The sequence below is a fragment of the Aphelocoma coerulescens genome, chromosome 17 (genome assembly GCF_041296385.1).
Source record: "Aphelocoma coerulescens isolate FSJ_1873_10779 chromosome 17, UR_Acoe_1.0, whole genome shotgun sequence".
In the NCBI taxonomy this organism is placed as follows: domain Eukaryota; kingdom Metazoa; phylum Chordata; class Aves; order Passeriformes; family Corvidae; genus Aphelocoma; species Aphelocoma coerulescens.
The window spans coordinates 2,905,466-2,924,505 of record NC_091030.1 but is presented as its reverse complement, the minus strand read 5'-3'; positions in this window follow the sequence as shown (position 1 = coordinate 2,924,505).

The following is a 19,040-nucleotide window of genomic DNA, read 5'->3' as shown; positions in this document are numbered from 1 at the left end:
GCTTGGAGCAACCTGGGATAGTGGAAGGTGTCCTTGCCCATGGCAGAGGCTGGAACCAGATGGTCTTCAAGGTTCCTTCCAACCCAAACCATTCTATGATACACTCAGGCAGTCCTGGGAGGAGCAGAGAGTTAAGATCTTATGGGTCCTTCCAACTCCACATATTCTATGATTCCTCCATGAAACAGCTGCCTAAACTTTGTGTGGGATAATCTCAGTCCTACCGCGCTCCTGCCTCAGAGCCAGCCTCAAATCTCTGGATGAGATCACGGGTATGGAGGTGCTACTGGTGCTGCACTGGAGTGACCTTCTCTAGAACCTTGAATATAAATGGAGAACACCATAGGTGACCAGAGAAAAATTTGACACATTGCCTGGAGAGAGAACAAACTGTTTCAGTGCTTGGAACAGGAATGCTGCATGGCAGTAAGCAATAGGCAGCATCCATTAAGCAGGATCTCTTCAGACACAGATCTGGGGGATAAGTTTTCAGTGTGACATTGAATTCTTCAGACACTGTAGTAGGCTTAGCTTCTTTAAAGGAAATTTGCTCAGAGGAATATAAGCCATTTCCAAGCATGAACAGAGTACATTAAAGCACTGACTCAGGCTTTGATTCAGAAAAGCACTTAAGCACCCTTCTTGTAAAGGGATACTGTTCTGTGCTTGGACCTTGGAAAGGAAGGGGGATTGTGGTCTCTTTGGCTCAGCGCCACATTTCAGAGCATAAAATAAACCTCAAACTAATGCAATTAAGGAAGAATCTTTCACAGTGGACGTATTTAATCCATTACTGCCCACTGCAGCAGTTCTTGCACCTAGAACTGGTCATGGCCAGGAGCACACGCTGATTAGACAGAAGAATGACCCATTTTGATAAAAGCACTGTCTGAAATATTTAAGGAAAAAACCCACCCTATCGCTTTGCAGTGTGAATTTGAAAGGGATGACTTAGCTCTTCTGCTCTGATAGTTTTGCATGATCCAAATAGTGTTTTATGATGTGAAACACACAAAAATGGAGCTTCCTTGGACAAAGGAGCTTCGTGCCAGGAGAACTGATGGGTAACAGTGCCAGGAGTCTGTGGAATTTTGCCCATGAGAGATGGGGTGTGGCAGGGAGGAGCAGAGGTAGAAAAAGGTTGACTTCATAAAAAAATGTTTGATCTAGAAGAGGAAAAAGAAGCAAAACAGGGTGAAATAGCACAAAGCCACTCTTATTTCACAGCTAGCTGAACTTTTGGGAAAAAGATTAATAAGAATCTCACCAAAACTTTCTTTTTAAAAATTGTGCCAAAACTTCCAAAGTAAAAGGAAAACCTGACAACTGCAGTCCTCTTTACTATGAAAGCATCAGTGCTATTGATGTCAAAGCTTCTAAATCACAGACTCATTCATCTTAAGAGCAAAATTCATTTGTAATTCCACAGCATTTTATTTTGTGATGCACTCGTAAGTGTTCAGCAGTGCATTCTGCAATAATGATAAACTAAAAGCAACATGAGATGTGTGCTCTAGCTTGGCTGTTAAATCTTTCCTTGAAAGTGCAATGAGCTTGCCAGAATACTCAGTAAGAGATGTCAGGGTTGCAAATTCCCACAAAGAATGGACCAGGTTCTATTATACACACAGATTTTCTTTTAGCTGTTTCTGTTGTGATTAATCTCTGAACCCCCTTGTAGATGTTTTTATTACAAACATGGTTATTGACATTAATATTCTTATTGCAGGACACTTCTAGTTTTAGCATAAATTCCAGTCTGAATGCGATCCTCATCAGTGGGGCCATAGACATGACTTCCTTACAGCTCTATCCCCTCAAAATATAATTGACACAGCAGCATTATATAACAAAAAAAAATATGAATAAGGTAGGAAACAATTTTCCTTTTAGATGAGAAAACTGATCTTCAGTGTCATAACCAGGGTTACATGAGGAGTTAAGAGCAGAATTAGTTATTCCTGTTCCAGTGTCTTAATGATGCAATCATCCTTCCCTGGCAGTTAGCTCTCCTTGTAATTACCGTGTGCAGTGACGCATGTTCTGAGAGGACAGACGAGCACTGAGCTAAGATCAGGGTAAGTGGGCTCTCAGGGAACTGCATCAGCTCTCTCTAAGTCTGTACAGCCAGGGAAGCTCTCAGAAGAGTGTGACCAGGGCAGCTGTGGATGAGGAACACCCAGTCAAAGTCTTTGCAGCCTAATTTGGTTCCTTCCTGTAGTTCCCAAGGAAACAGAGAGGGTTGTGTCCAAGGTGTGAGGTGCAGCACTTCCCCTTGGAGCACTGGTGCAAAGTCAACAGATGCTTTTCCATGGAAAAGAGCTCATGTCCCAGGAAGTGTACACACTGAGCTCACTCATCTATCACCAGGTGCTCATCCCTCTCCGGCTTGTTTCACATTTCTACTTTTGGCCCTGGCTGCTGCACAAGAAGGGCAGTTTGGCTTTGAATTCCTGAGGATCCATCCCCTATTTTTAAGTTTCATGACAAGAGAGAGAGCAGTGCAGCCGAAGGTAATGTCCTGTTCCATGAGCAGGAGGATCCTCTTTCACCAGTCAAACACTCCTGGGCACAATCTACCTGCTGGTGAGGAGTGCCAGTTTCACAGTTCCTCCAAAGTCAGGAACCCAGATGAACCTTCCTGCCTGCACTGACTTTCAGCCTCTTGAAACACTGTGCTAAATTGTCAGCATTTATCTTATGGATGCTGTTTTAGAGCAAGGCTTGGCTGGACAGCATCTTCCACTCCCTTCCACGCCAGCCTGCCAGGACCATGTGCTGCAGGTAAAGCACCAGCTCTCACCCTCACTGGCCTCGGGGATGCCTCCTTCAGCTTCTGGACACAGACCTCCTTGCAATTTAAATTTACAGCTTCTTGCCCTATACATCTTCTCCAAAGATAACACATTTTTTTCTTGCATGTACAAGCCTTTTATGCATTTGAAGGCTTGTCATATCCTTTCTTCCTTTTTTTTTTTTTTTTTCCTTAGATAAAACGAGCCTAATTTTTCAGGATTTCCTCAGAAATCACACGTTCCGTCTGAGCACCCTGCTGACTAAACCAGATTAACTGGGGAAATGGGATAGGAAACCATTCATAGCTTTGCCATGTTATTAAGGATTTCTAATGTCTTTGCTGCCACTCAGGCTCCTGCTAAAGGTCTCTGCAGAACAATTTCTTTCTAATTGAACTTTTAATAAACTCTTCATGCTTCTGACTTGGTCCCCTGATCATTAATGGCCATTTGTCTACTTCTGTAAGCCCAATGAACAAACATTAATAGAAACTACTTGATTTGAACAAAATGAGATTTTACTGCTATAATAAATGGATACCATAATAAAGGCTGAACCAAGTTATATTAAGTGCTGTAGAAATACATGGAAAGGAGAGGCCCTTCCTAACAGATTTAAACTAAGTCAGAAAACACAGGAGATTTAAATATCACCATCACTCCAATTTAGCAGGTGAAGAACAATGGAACATTTAAAAGGCTTGTAGGCAGTCAGGATAACAGGTAATTTCCTAATTGGACCCTAGCCTTAACAAGTTGCTTTGGAGATCTACTCAGTCTCAGATCGACACTTCAGCCATGTGTTATCCAATCCTGCAGTTTCAAGGGAAAAGGTTTGTTTGATTCTTCATGAAAACAGCTCCATTTTCAAAGCCCAAAGAGTCTGTGAAGGCCATAAACTCCATGAAGACCACACTGAGGAAAGGAACACTGCTGAAGCAATGAAAGGTATGAAGATCATCTTGTGAAAGGCTCAACTAAGATCATGCCCCTTATGTCAGAGAAAACTCTCTCAATTTATCTGTCAATTTTTATGTCCCATTTCTTCGAGCTTTCTGAAGCTCTGCAAACCAAGTCCAGAGTTTCATTATTTATTTGGGATGCTGTGTGTCACAGTGACACATTGAGAAACTGGCATCTGCAATTTTCACATGTCAGAAAGACTGTAACTTGAACTGACAAAATAAATTGCTGTTCACACACTCCCACTGACTTTGTTATGTCCCTGAAGCCCCAGGCCTATTTTTTCAATTAAGATCCCGCCTTCTTCCATCCCCCCTCTTCCTACTGCAAAAGCACAATGAGTGGCTGGCAGGAGGGAACGTGCCTTCCACAGCTGGCAGTAGTTGACTGGGAAAGGCAATGGCATTGCTGATACAGAGAACAAATAATTCTCCTTAGCTTTTCAGGAAAAGGCACACGTCCTTCCTCCATCAGTTAATGCCACCAAACCCCTCCGAGAAGACAACAGGGCTGTGTCAGGTTTGCTGGAGCCTTTTGACTCACAAAAGGAGTGGAGCAGTTCTGGCAGGACAGAGCAACTCTCAATTAAAACCAGTGGAAAATTTCCTCATCGGGAGATTAAATTGATTTCTTGATCACAGGAATGTCAGAGATGTGAGTGAGTTCAGTGAGAAACTACACCCATCCCCCTGGGAGAGGGGGGAAATAAAACCTGACAGATGGGGACATCTCATTGATTGTATGGTCCAGCATGAGAAAATAATCTGAAATATCTTAAAGACCTGAGAGCCCCCTAAGCCTGGCTTACTGAAGGCTCAACATGAACATGAATCCTCTGCCTGATTTCCCATTAGTGAGCCTGAGCCATGACCTCACTTCCGACTCCTACCTCCATTCCTCCTTGTCGTGTCACAGCAGGCATTGAAAGCTTCCCCTTCTCTGCAGCAGCACAGGCCAAAGAAAGCAAGGAGAAACTAATTTCAGCCTCCAGAACTAGTAAGGCTCACGAAGCAACTTACTTAGGCCAGTGTAGGTTAAACCTCACCTGAGCCCCTGACTTAGACTCCACACTGTCTTCTCCCTTCGGCAGAACGCACCACACACTCCTGGATGCTACTGAAGCAAAACATATTTTGTTTAACTCTCCAGGTTGACCCAAGTTGTTCCCTCATTTTGTAATCCTTTCCATTTATTTGAGCTGAATTTGGAGCAGCAAAACCACATGTGGCTTGCGTGACATTTAATTGCAAGTACTTCACACACTCCTAAATTCCTTCCTTTTGTGTGCAAGCTCTACATATTTAGTCAAGGACACATTGGGGAAGGTCAGTGGGAGGGGCGGGAGAGGAGAGGAGATCTTCTAATGCACTGGCCATTCAAAAAAGAGCCTTGCTCACCACAAGAGCAGTTGTCTGTATGAACAATCCCATATTCCTATGGGCAGAGCTGTGAGGGTGAACTCAGTTACCCAACAACAGCCACTGGCTGGGCACTCATCAGCTCAGGGATGTATCTGGGTGTCTTGTGGCCTAGGAAGCTCTGAGAACATCCCTGGATTACAAATGGGGTCACTGGGAGGCCTCAAGGTTTGCGGTCATGACTAGCTCCCAAAAAATCCTCCTTCTGGGCTCTGGGACTACAAACAACAACATGGTTCTGCCTGTCCCAGATGAGCCACGAACACTGAAAAGAGCAGAGGAAGCAAAGAGGAAGAGAGCCCAAAGTCTCCACTCTAAAGTTGCAGAGTATAAAACAGAGAAAAAATTGCTGATATTGAACTAATGGCAATAATTCAGTGAAGTGTGCAAGAACAGTTATTGTGTTTCCTAATTGTAATTGTAAAATTATATGGTCAAAACCAAGGGAAAAATCAAAGAAAAGATTTCACGCTCCTGCACAGCTGAGCCCATGCCTCAGCTCAGATTTCTAAGCTCAGGAGTAAATGATTTAGTCTCTGGCTCAGCTGTCACCCCACAATTCCCATGCTGTCAGCTCCTGCTTAGCTTCTTAAGAACCAGTCAGGAGCTTTCCAATTTGTTTCCATTTCACTCCAACATTTAAACACATGGGGAGGAGGAAGTAAAATGGGAGCAATGGTTTTTCATGAAAAATTTTAAATTTCTACAGTTTTGGTTCAAAGTAGACGCAGATTTTTCTCTACTTAAGGCTTTGCTACCTAAGAGATTCTGACCTCAGAGTAACTCTTGTCCATCTGAGATTCCTGAGCTGAACCTGCCACTACCCACAGTGCTGCTTCCCTGTGCTCCTCCCAGTTCAGTCCCAGGTGTTATCCCAGCCAGCTGGGTGTGCACAGACAGATCTCCTCTGGCCTGGCTCTGCCCTGATTTCCACCACAACAAATGAGAATAAACAGCCTTTTTAGTCAACTGAACCTTGCACGGAAAGGAGGCGAGATGAGCTGTGAACAATGTGTTCTGCTCCCCAAAGTGACTGAGCAGGAGCTCAGTAACAGCAGCTGAAGAGGTGCCTGAGAGAGAGGAGAGTTCATGGGCAGAGACACCTCAAACACCACCAGCAGCTTCATTTCACGCCATGGAGATGAAACTTTCTTCTCAAGTGGGCATCAGCAGGGCCTTGGAGACTTCTGGTTTCTTGCTAAGGAAGCAAAGGCTTCTCTGCCTTTAACCTTGAAGTGAATCCACCAAGAACAGACATTGCCAGGTTAAGAGTTGATGAGAGTCTATTCCTCTGCACCTACACAGCAGGTAGAACAAAACCAGCAGTACTATGAAGTTCTTCCCATCAACTCCCCTCTCCTCATCGCTCACCTCCAAAACACCTCTGGGATTTTACTGTGCAAGGAAGGCTTGTCTGTGTTCCCAAACCCCCACAGGGATGGTGGATCAGTGGGAGCTGTACAGGAGAACCAGAGGAACAAGCACAGACTGGAGCAAGCCCACAAAACCCCCTCCTGCAGGCAGGCCAAGGCTCCAGAAAATTCCCTGAGAGCTTCTGAGGTCAATGTGTCGCTGTTCCCTTACTCGCCCCTCTCTGATGCACATGAAAAAATTGTTCCCATATGAAAGCATGAACAGCAGATGCACAATAGAAATTTAAACAAACTTCCTCTGCAGGAGGACTGCCCAAGGAAGAATGGTCTGATTCATGCAACTTAATGATGACTAAAGCCACTGTTTGTGCTTTGAAAATGTGCTGAGGTATTGGCAGTCATCTCAGACCTTTGTAGTATGTCAGCAGGTTATGGATTTGAAGACCAACATAAATCTTTCAAACTTCCATTCCAGAGGAAGGCCTTAACATTTGACCTCTGCAACATTCACTAGAAATATCTGAAAGAAAATACCAATTTGTCAAAAACAAAGCTGTTTTCCCGAGGTTCTGCAGAAGCAGAGAGATGTTCCTTCCTGCCCCTTCATTCAAATTAAGCAACAGTAGCCAAGTGATTATGCTGCCTTTTCCAGGTCTTAAAATTAAGAGCCAGACGTGGTTAAGGAGAAGTGGGGGTTTTAACTCGGTATGTATTTAAGGATCCTTAAGGTGCACCACTTCATCCAGGTGGAATGTGCCGAAATGCACCCTGAAATGCACCCGAAATGCACCCTGAAATGCACGCTGAAATGCACCCTGAAATGCATCCGAAATGCACCCGAAATGCACCCTGAAATCCACCCTAAAATGCACGCTGAAATGCACCCTGAATTGCACCCTGAATTGCACCCTGAAATGCACCCTGAAATGCATCCGAAATGCACCCTGAATTGCACCCTGAAATGCACCTGAAATGCACCCTGAAATGCACCTGAAATGCACCCGAAATGCCCACACATGATAGATCGCCTATACAATTTATAGGCCTTGCAAATTAGCATATCTATCAAAGATTTCCCAATGAGAGGCTCGAATGAACCCCCCCATCCTGAGGAATCCCCCCCTGGCTGGACCTATCTTAGCTTACAGGATGTTCTAGGGAAGACCTTGGTTTCTCAGGATAGCGTGGGGCTTTCTGCTCCCAACTGCGAGGCCTCCAGGATGTTTGGCCTCCTGGCTTAACGGAATATTGGGTCTAAGCTAAGTTATCAGACTTCAGGAATTACAAATATGCATGCTAAAAGCACTGAGGATACACCAAAGCTATATAAAAGGGTATAGAACAGGTATATATAAAAAAAAGGCAAAAAAATCATCATGGCATCATTTACTATACTCAAACTTGGGCAGGTTGAAGATCTGTCAGGTTTGCAGAAAACACCTGAATTCAAGAGTTCACCATGATATGTCAATGTCCTGACAGCGACCACAGAGCTTGTCGGGCTGGGGAGTGGAGGAAAAGAGCAAAGATCCTCTTTGGAAACAAAAGGATGGAAAAGAAAAAAGAAATCTGGTTTGTGATCTCATTCTGCAGCAGAACACGTCTGAACCTCTGTGACACCCAGCTGGACCATGTGTTGTTCAACAATCCCCTGGAGCACAGGCACAACTTTCCCATTAAGAGGGCAGTCCCTGGGAATTCAGCAAGGCTGAGACTGCCCCGAGGTGCTCCCAGGCAGCAGCAGGATGCACACAAGAGATCCCCTCATTACTGGACAACTTCTACCAAACATGGTCAAATAATATTCTCCAGAATGCAGCAAATTTTGTTTTCCTACTGCATTGTAAGTTACACACAGATGGGAGTTTAAACAGCACCTCTTCTCCACAGAAGACATTCATCCTGTCCCAAATTTTCCTTGACCATCTCCTCTGGAATACAACACTGTAATAGCGGTCTCTGTTCCAGGAGAGCTGGGCTTGCATCTGTTCATCTCCAGAGATCCTGCTAAATCTTATTACTGCTTCCCCCCTCTCCTTCCAGAACAGAGCTGATTGAAGAACAAAAAAGAACTTCAAGGTGAATAAAAGCCCTGTGTTAAGCATGAGGTTATACACAGGGGTTGCAGTATCACAGCAGCCTTGGAAATGTCCGTGAATCCCCAAAGCTTTGATTTCAGCATTAAGTAATGCTGGCCTGAACATTCATCCGGAAATGTGCACTGCACAGAATTTTTTATGCATAAACTTTTCTTTTTCAAAAGGTTCACTTCTCCCTTCAGGTCGGGAGACTAAAAAAACACCAAGAACATTGGATTCACTATTGGGGTCAGTCCAGCAATACATCTCCTTCGGCTCCCTGCCTGACAGATGAGGTGAGCCAGCACCAGCTGCTCCAGTGGTAAATGTGAAACTCTGCAGTAGGCAGTTATGAAATAACCTTGGTGAGAGGAGGCTTCTTGCTAGCCTCATCCTAACCCCTATCATTTAAGAGTTGGCTTCCACCCAGAAGCCCTCAGCATCCAGAAGGGGCATATACACCTTTTTAAATTATTACATAATTGGACATTCTCTCATTAGCCTTTCGCATTTCTATCATGGTCAATCGTCCTAGAAATCGAGATGCCAACTACTTATTTACATGTCTGGGCAGAATATTCACAATATTTAATAAACATCAAGTGTTTATATTCCATCAGGCCTCCCAGTCCAAGTCTGGCCATGCTTTCCACAGAGTGGAAGGCAGGAATAAACTGTCCTGCCTGAACAGCCGAGCAGCATCGCCCCTGTCGAGAAAGGAGGCAGAGGAATGTTCTGGGCAGAATTTGCTGTTCACAGAGCAACAAACTGGTCAAGAAGAGCATTTCCCACGCCATCTAAACCAACAATATTTTTACACACTTTTTGTGGCCACCTCACCACAGTCTTTGGGATCAGTTTCCCAGCCTGGGGACTGCTGGTGGGTGCAAGAGCCTTCCCACCTCGTGCAGTAACCTCGACGCAGACAGGCAGGGAAAACTGGGATACAATTATGGGAAATTTGGCAAAGCAAACCTGGTTTAAGACACAAGGAATATTTTTCAGAAACAGTTCTGAAAAAAGGCTGGTCACAAATGGAATCAGACTTGTCAAATATATCAAGAAACTCCTATGCACACACGTGTGCATGTGTATATCTGGATCTATACGTATTTATGTGCCCTGGCATTCTCAACCAGGTGAAAACTGTCCAAGTAAAACTTCAGGATGTTTTTCTCTGCTGTCGTGTGCATGTTAATATTGATGAAAAATTTTCGCTGCTTTCCTCCTTCTCAGAAAAGAGTTAGAACAGTGAAACTCTTACCAGTGAAACACTGTCAATTACCCTCCACTTATCTGCAAGATTCCTAACAAACACTTTTAGTGGGTTTTGAGCAAGCTTTTTTTTTATTTCCTCTGCCTTTTGCTCCTTCTCCAAAGCAGAGGTAAAAATAAAATTATTTTTACTGTCTTTCCAAAACAGGTAAGATTTTCCTTTGCTGGCTGGGTGCTCCCCCACTCCATTTAGCACTTTTTTCCACTGCTGGGAAGATCCATCTTTCAGCAGAGCTACTTTTCCTGGTTTACATGGAAAGTATATATAGACAAAGGCAACAAGCCCTGATAAGAACAGCTGGGACCACAAAGGAGCTATCAGAAATTCAGCATTTATATTACAGCAACATAGAGGGGACGGAGGAAAAATCAGGTCCTTTCCCTTGGGACAGGAACTTGGAATAGAAAGAACAAGGAAATAGAACAGTGAAGCCCATTCTCATTGTAAGTAGTCAGTATTTCCAGAGCGAGAAACTTTGTATTGCTTTTTGGGGACAAAACAGGCTTCCTAAGGATTCACTCAGATCTCCTAAATGCCTTATTATTTCATCCTGACTCAGAGGAGCAAACATCTTTGAATATCCTGCTCTGAGTCTTCTTGCCCTGAACATAAAAGGCTGAGCCCTGGATCACAGAAAAACCTGGAAAGTGCAGAGAAGGTCCAGCTACAGCAAGCCCAGTTCACCTTTCCACAAGAAAACAAATAAATAGCCCTTAAAGCTTTGTTGAGATCCAAACCTTTGTTAAAAGGCTTAACTTCACTCACTACAGTGGGTCAATCCTTCCAGAGAACCCCAGTTTTAGCCAAAACTGTGCCTGCATTGAAACCAAGGGAAATGAGACTGGAGGAGGGGGAAGTAGGAGTAGGATGGGGAAGAAAGAAATGAGTTTTCTTCAGAATTTGAACACACAGACTGAAACAGAAGAGCCTGCGAGGTGCCACCATCACCTTTCTCACAGCTCTGAAGCTACATCATTTCCCAAGGCAGGGGAGAAGCAGCTCTGAACAGCTCCAATCGCATTTGTATTTCCAGATGCAGAATAAGTTGAAACACCTCATGACCATAACATAGCAAACATCCCACTCGCTGCCATCAAAACTGCAGGCCTGGGAGCTGAGAGCAGAACTCTTCCTTGCATCTCTCTAAGACCTAGAAGGAATTTCAACCTGGCTGCGCGATTTTTTTCTCCAGGTCTCCCACCTCCCTCCTGTGTCCCTGAACAACAAGAGCTGTTTTCCCTTTAATCTGCAATGCCACCTTGTGGCTATAAACAACGAGAACACGGAGACGACACCAACGTTTGAAACAAAATTCTAGGTCACTTTGACCACAGGTTCAAGTACCACATCTGCCAGAGAAACACCTGATGCAGGGGGACAAAAGTCATCTGAGAATGGCTGTGTTTTATCGAAGGTGGTGTTTGCTCTGTGTGGGTTTCAGTGGCCCAAATTCATAGCAGCACGTGGAAAAGCAGCTTCTAACATAAATCCTGTAGTGGCTGAATCCATTTCATAGAACCATGGGATCCCAGAATGGGCTGGATTGGAAGGGACCTTAAAGGTCATCTATTTCCAACCCATGGCCCATGGGCAGGGACACCTCCCACTGTCCCAGGCTGCTCCAAGCCCCAATGTCCAGCCTGGCCTTGGACACTGCCAGGGATCCAGGGGCAGCCACAGCTGCTCTGGGCACCCTGTGCCAGGGCCTGCCCACCCCCATAGGGAAGGATTTCTTCCCAATATCCCGTCTAACCCCTATCAGTGTGAAGCTATTCCCCCTTGTCCTGTCACTCCAGGCTCTCGTCAATATTCTCTCTCCATCTTCTCTCTAGGCTCCCTTCACTGCAAGGCCACACTGAGGTCACCCCGGAGCTTCTCCTCTCCAGGCTGAACAATCCCAGCTCTCCCAGCCTTTCCTCCCAGCAGAGCTGCTCCATCCCTCTGATCCCCCTGGAGCCTCCTCTGGCCTCTCTCCAGCAGCTCCAGCTCCTTCCTGTGCTGGGCCCCGGGGCTGGGGCAGCTCTGCAGGTGGGGTCTCACCTGAGCACAGGGGCAGAGGGGCACAATCCCCCTGCCCTGCTGCCCAAGGACATCCCACCTGTAAAAGCAACAATTACAGACACAGCTTTTAGCTGTGTGCTGCAGAAAGCTCCAGCTCCAGCCCTTCCCAACCCTCCTGGATGCAGGCTGTCCCATCAGCCAGGCTGGACGCTTCCATCCTCCCTTCTCTCTGAAAAGAGCCTCATTTTTAAGGAGTTTGTGCATTCTTTAATGGCTCCTTCAATCCCAGATTGAGTGAAACATCCCTGATCCTTGTTGTGTTACACTGGGAGAGGCCCTGGGTCCCTCTGGACTGAAAGGCCTGGCTTAATCCCAGCTGGACACTGCTAACCTGTCGCAGGGTCCAGTATCTAAAAATCTGAGTACAATTCAGCACTTTTCTTCTGAAGGCCTCAGAGGCATATTTTGAAATAATTCAGCATGTCTCTGAGTTGCCTCTTGAGCAGACAAGTATTCTTCCCCTCTCACGGCTGGCAGGCCAAGGCACACAAATACTAAACCCTTCTGGGTAGGGAGTAGCTGCCCTGCTATGCACAAAAATTATTGTATTTTTAAGCTTTAAAATATGATTCTCTCAGGAAAATTAGGAGCAGCTGTCCCTCCCTGGGACAAGCTGGCTTCTCACAAATATTTGGCATTTGGAATACTCTTGTCCTTTGACCACTGGGTCTGGTTTTCAATTAGGCCTGATTTTAATGGACAACCAGGCTATTGCTCAGGGTTGCTGGGGCACAAGAGGCAGCACAAGGCTAAATTCAGCAAGAGTGCAAATCAGGGCATTTACACAAATTAGAGCTCACACCTTGATGTCCCTCCAGATCCCTAACCCAGCAGTGGCTTCATTCCCTACTCCCTGCATCCTGTGGAGCTGTTGGCACCTGGGGAGAAGCTGGTACAGATTATTTCCATTGACACTTGAATAGCTACTCAATCAAGGTGCCTTCAGCCCCTGTCAGCAGGGCGAGCACAGAACACCCAGAGAGGGGGTTCCTCTCTCCTGGGGAGCATTCAGCACATTATCTACGGGGTGGAGGATGAGGAAATCTCCACTCATGGTTCTGCTGGGAACTCCACGGACTCCTTTCAAGTAACAGTACTAAATACTGGCCTAGATTTATCCCTTCTCACTTTATACACTTCCTGAAGCCTTTAAGTGGAAGGTCTGGGAGGCAAAGCCTGGGGTAAGCCTCCTAGATCCCCACTCTAATCAGTAAAGAGACAATAGCCCTCCTGAAAGTAATTAAGATCTTAGGCAGACTAAGACAATGTTTCTGTAACTTATGATGTCACTGAGACGCTGCCAAAGCCCTCACTGAAATCTCAATACACAAATCTGCTGCTGCTCCTCTGTCCACAAAACCGAGTGCTGCCCCACACAAGGAAGTTGGATGGCTCTGATGAGATTTTTGGCGTTTTAAAAAGGTTGCCGGAGTACTTGGCCATGTACTTGCTCAGAAATTGATGTTAAGTTGGTGGCTTTCTAGCTCCCCAACTCCTCCTCTTTCTTCTTTTTTAGGAACACTCACTGTGCTGGTCTTTTCACAGGCTTCTGATTCTCTCCTTTGCAAGTTAACCCCACTTGCAGGACTGAAATATCTTTTCTTCTTTTTCTTTTTTTTTTTTCTTAAGTATTCTAAAATTAAATTCACAATTCCAACCCATTTGAAAACACCTAAATCATCCAGGTTGGCCCTAACCCATTTTCCCACACCTAGGTTGGGACCTTACTGCTTTATAACTAGTCCTAATTACAGAAATCATCTAATTAGTGTTGAACCTCGTATGAAGAAAAGACATTAAACAATTATCTCAGTGCTGATGTGTTGATAGCTCCCTTTCCCAGCTGTAGAGCAGAACAGCCTCCTGTAACAGTGATACAGAGCTGGAGCTCCTTACTGCCAGTGCCTCTTAAATGTTGTATCTTTATTTAGTTCTTTGGCCTTTCTGATTCTGTCTGTGCTCCTGCTCCACTTCTCTTCTCGTTCTGGGAGCCTGACCTAGTTTCTCCTTATTGCATATTTCTTTCTTTCCTTTGAGGTCAGCGATGAGCTCATGATTAAACCTCTCTGGTCACCTACTATACTTTCTGAATGGGATAACTTGAACTTGGGGCCTTGAGGCTCCCTAAGGCTCTGCCAGCTTTCCTTATCTAACTTTTCCCTTAGCTCACCCTCTCAGGAGATATTTTTTCCCAATTCTTACAGTGTGTTCCAGTTAGCCTTCATTGCTGAAAGCTATTTTTTAAAGTTTTGCCATGATTTTTCACCATATAAATGCACCTGTTTTGCTTTTACTGTCTCTATAAATGGCATTTAATCAATAAACATTTATTGACATGTAATGCATGCTTAATAAAATGCAGCAAGGAGGAGTGAAAGAACAGTGGTAAGAAGCAGTAAGAGGTGATTCTGCAAATGCCTGACCACTTCAGCTCACCAATAAATGATATTATAAAAGTGCAGAGTTTGCCAGAGCCATTTGTTAGGCAGCACACAGAGAACAGCTTCAAACTGAGAGCATGCAGGGCTCTGGCCAGAGCAGAAACCTCCCCAGAGAAGGAACCAGTCGTACCCCTAACTCAGGCAGTGTCATTCTGCTTTTTGAAGCAAACTGTGCAAGAACAGAGGGGGAAAAAACCCCACTGAAGTAATTGATGTAATTAATCAATTTACTGATGTTATTCTTGCTGAGCATCCAAACAACTAGAGGTGAATTTTAACAACTCACACAGTGCATATTGAAATCACAGAATCACAGAATGGTTTGGGTTGGAAGGGACCTTCAAGCCCATCCTGTGCCACCCCCTGCCATGGCAGGGACACCTTCCACCACCCCAGGGTGCTCTAAGCCCTGTCCAACCTGGCCCTGGACACTTCCTGAGATGCAGGGGGCAGCCGCAGCTGCTCTGGGCACCCTGTGCCAGGGCCTGCCCACCCTCCCAGGGAAGAATTTCTTCCCAATGTCTAACCTCAATTTCTGCTCTTTCAGTTTGAACCCATCACTCCTTGTCGTGTCACTGCAGTTCCTGATGTAGAGCCACTCTCTGGTTTCCCTGTAGCCCCCCAGATACTAAAAGGAAATTCACTCACATTTAGGGCACACTGGATACACAGATCCACAGAAAAGGAAAAGGCCAAGAGTAGGAACGAAAGGAATCAGTATATTCTCACACCAAGGATTAAAAAGAGCATGTGGTCTTTCTCAAACTATTCTGCATCAATCCAAAACTGGAACATGGGGAGCCACTGTTTGAAGGCTTATTCCACTTGCCCTCCTCAGATACAAATAATCTCGCTGGCCGTAGTGTAACCATCAATCCCCCCTTGTGTTACCTGGAACTGCCGTGAGGCTGTAAAGAAAAAAAGGAAAGCTGGGTAAATTCCAGCTTTTTTTAAAGAGACTCCTGTGGTCCCAAAGTGGCCTCTCTGCCCCACCGATTTTCTTTGCAGCCACCCCTGCATTCACCTCACTGGTGCTGCAGCAATTTTCCTCTCCAAGAGAGCAACATCTCATCTCTAATTAAAAATCAGTAAGATATTCAGCTCATCTCTCTCATTCACTGTGATTTTATGCCCTAAACACAAGTTCCTGTTTCCCAGGTCTCTGAATGAGAAGATGGCAGCAGCCTTTTCTTCCTCCACCACCTCCTCCTCACTCTGACCTTTATGGCTTTAACAAGTGGGTTGATTGCCACAGAATTTAAACTTCACAAATGAAAAAACACCTTCAACTGCTGTTCTCATTATTTCCCTACTTTCTAAAAGAGCACCCTCACACTTTATTCCTTATCTTCACCTCCTGCCAGGTCGCTCATGTTCTCTTTCTCCTCAGGGGCAGGCGTAGCCAGTGCTCAGCCCCAGGTTTGGGGGAACCTGGAATGAGGATCCAGCTTCACGATTTAGGTGACCTGTGCATCACCAAAGCGAAAGATTTACCAACTTCCTACAGCCTACTTCGATAGCTTCATCATTCAGAGGGATCACAGAAGCAGCAAGAGCAACTGCTTTTTCTCACTTATTCTGTGATGAAGCATAGATGCCAAATCCTAGACAAACAAATGAGTTATTTGGATACAGAAAAATCGAGAGCCACTCAAATTGGCTGAATTACAGCTGTTGTCAATGAAGCATCGAAAAAGTGCATCTGGGGCTATATACAAGAGTCTCTGCACTTTACAGTCACTGAACGTCCTTTAGCCTCCCCAAAGAGGTCAAGATGAGATCGACAAATAAACGCCAGTCCAGCAAATGAGCGTATTTACTTTTTCCCAATGTGTTTTTTTTTAAGTGCTGGATCAGCCTTGTAAACTCTCTCATGCCGAGTGCACTTATTTATGCAAAGTTTGATTGGTCTCAGCCTCCCAGAGACACCTGAAGGGGATGCTGAGATAAGCCAGCCTTGGCATTCTGCTGCATCCCTTACAGCAAAACACGGAGCAAAATGAAGCATTAATTCTGAAACCTTCAGGAGAATGAAGCAGGATAGATTCACTTGTCAGTAATGTCCATACTGATTAATATAAATGCACATGGCAGCCAATATCAGAGTGTGCTATGTGGATTTATTTACATAATTATTTGAGAATTCGCCCTCCCCTCCTTGACTTTGATGCTTGGTACATGTTTATTTACACAACACTGCACTGCCAAACAAGCCAAATGTTTCCCAGAAAGACATCAGAAGAATTACAATTGTTTGAGCAGTGGTTATTTCAGGATGATAAAAAACAAACTCAACTCAAATCCATTTAGCAACTGAAGTGCTTTCCCCAGATGACAAACAATGCTGCTGCTGTCCTTGCGTGGTCACTGACCTTGAGTGGCTCTGAAGGCACCAAGGCAGCTGAGGAAGAAGCTGTTGTAGGTGCAAGCTCAGGCAGAAAACTGTGGTATTCAGCAAGGTGGGACAAAGGCCCAGTGCTCACAGGTGGTTTGGACAGGGAAGAAATTTTGAGATGTTCCATCATATGACAGGGAATAGAGATGAGGGTTTAGAGGCTTGTATGAACCTGTATCTTTACCACGGGTGATCTGCAGATCTTCTGGACCCAGTCAGGTGATTCAGAGCCTAATTTCCATCAGTTTCCAGATAGACAAAGACAGAAATAAATAGAGGTAGAGAGAAAAATGCCCCACAAGCTACCAGCGGGCTCCCATTACACCAACAGACATCACCGCTATCTCTGGATCTTGATACCTACCAGCTATCACCTGCTGGTAAGGGGACATGCTGTATAATGCCCTTTATGCACCCTCATCACTGGCAGGATGGTAGAAACCCACTCTGATGGTCACAGAACCACTTTCACAGCACGCATCGAGCCTAAAGCCACAAAAATCCAACCAGTGAAACTCGCAGGGCTTAGTCCTGAGCAGTGTGAACACAACCCTGGTGCATTCCTGTCATGACACTGAGAGGTGCACCCAGCCAGCATTCACTTGATATTCCATTATTTCTCTGTCTCATTTGTTTGCTGAAATTAGAAAGAAAAAAACAAGAACAACAAAAAAAACCCAAACCCAACAACAAATCTCAAAAGTCAAATCAAATATAGAGAAAAAAAGTTAACTAAGCTTTACAGACCTTCCCAAGGTATCAGTTGGAGTTTTTGGCAGGGGAGACTCTGGTTTTACATTCATCTGGACACAACATGTTTTCTTTCCAGATCCTGACAGATCACTAGAGTTACTCAGCACACAAACAATGCCTGTTGTTTTGGAGCTGATTTCTCAACCTATTATGTGTATTCCTGTTTACAAACAGTGGCTGCAGCATGCAGAAAATCTGCAGGCAACTTCACTGCTCCCACTTAACTCCTCTGCCTGCATGTGGGCAAGCCTCAAGTAATTTTCCGTGCTCACACCGAGCAGCAGAGTCCCAGGATGGGGCAGGTTGGAGGGGACCGTAATGGGTCACCTGGTCCAAGCTCTCCACTCAGGCAGGGCCATCCCAGAGCACATGGCACAGGATTGTGTCCAGATGGTTCTGGAATATCTCCAGTGAGGGACACTCTGCACCTTGGAATCTGTTCAGGGCTCGGTCACTGCCCAGGGAAGAAGTTCTGCCTCGTGCTCAGGTGCAACTTCCTGGGCATCAGTTCCTGCCCATTGCCTTTTGTCCTACTGAGCAGAGCCTGGTCCAGCCTCTGACACCCTCAAAGCACCAGAAACTGAACCCAGAAACCTCAAATGGTGGAAGGAGCCATGAGGAGTAGGGGAGGCAACATTGCAAAGCTTTTAATAATTATAACAATTGTCATAATTACATCATCATAATGACATGAGATGGTGGCACATGCTTTAAACACGTCAGATAATTTATATTGTGGAGCATATGTGGACTCCTGGGGAGAAAAAACAACCAAGCCTTTAAGTTATCCAATCTACAGCTGGAGACATCAGGAGACAGAGAACAAAGCTGTGTCCATTTGCTGGAAGTTTTGGGTTGTTCAGGATCGCGGGCCCAGAGTTTCGTCCTCAGCTCAAATGAGAACAGAACTGCTCAAAAGCCGAGTGTGAAAAATCAGCCAGAATCATGAAGTTTTGCCTGGCTCAGGAGAGGGATCAGATTCATGTAAAATTATAGTTCAAATTGGTTTCCACCCAAGATCATAAATCCACCTAGGTTTGCCAATAGGATTCTGACTGTCAGCAAATCCTTTCTTTTGGCAATGCCTGATAATTTCAAGAGCTTCAGAGGAAAACTCTTGAGGGTTTGCCTGAGCCATTGGTCTTTGGGGCGAGAAAAGGAGGTGAGGGTCAAGGACACCCCTGAGGACAAACACCCCAATGACCTCCCCACACTGGGATTACAGTGGCAGGGACATGGTCTCTGAGGTGTCTTTGTTCCTGGGCAGCTGCCAGACAGGACATGTGGGGACCAAAGCCCTCTGACATCTATACTGAGCTTCTCCTATCTCTGCTTCACCACTGGCATCTCCCCTCAGCAGGCTGTACAGGTAAATCAGCACCTGACTCCCAGGGTGACACTGACCATGCCGTAATTAATCCTCTCCTGATGGGAGAGAGTTTTTAAAGTCCTTGCCAGGAGTTCCAGAGACAAATGGGACTCTCAGC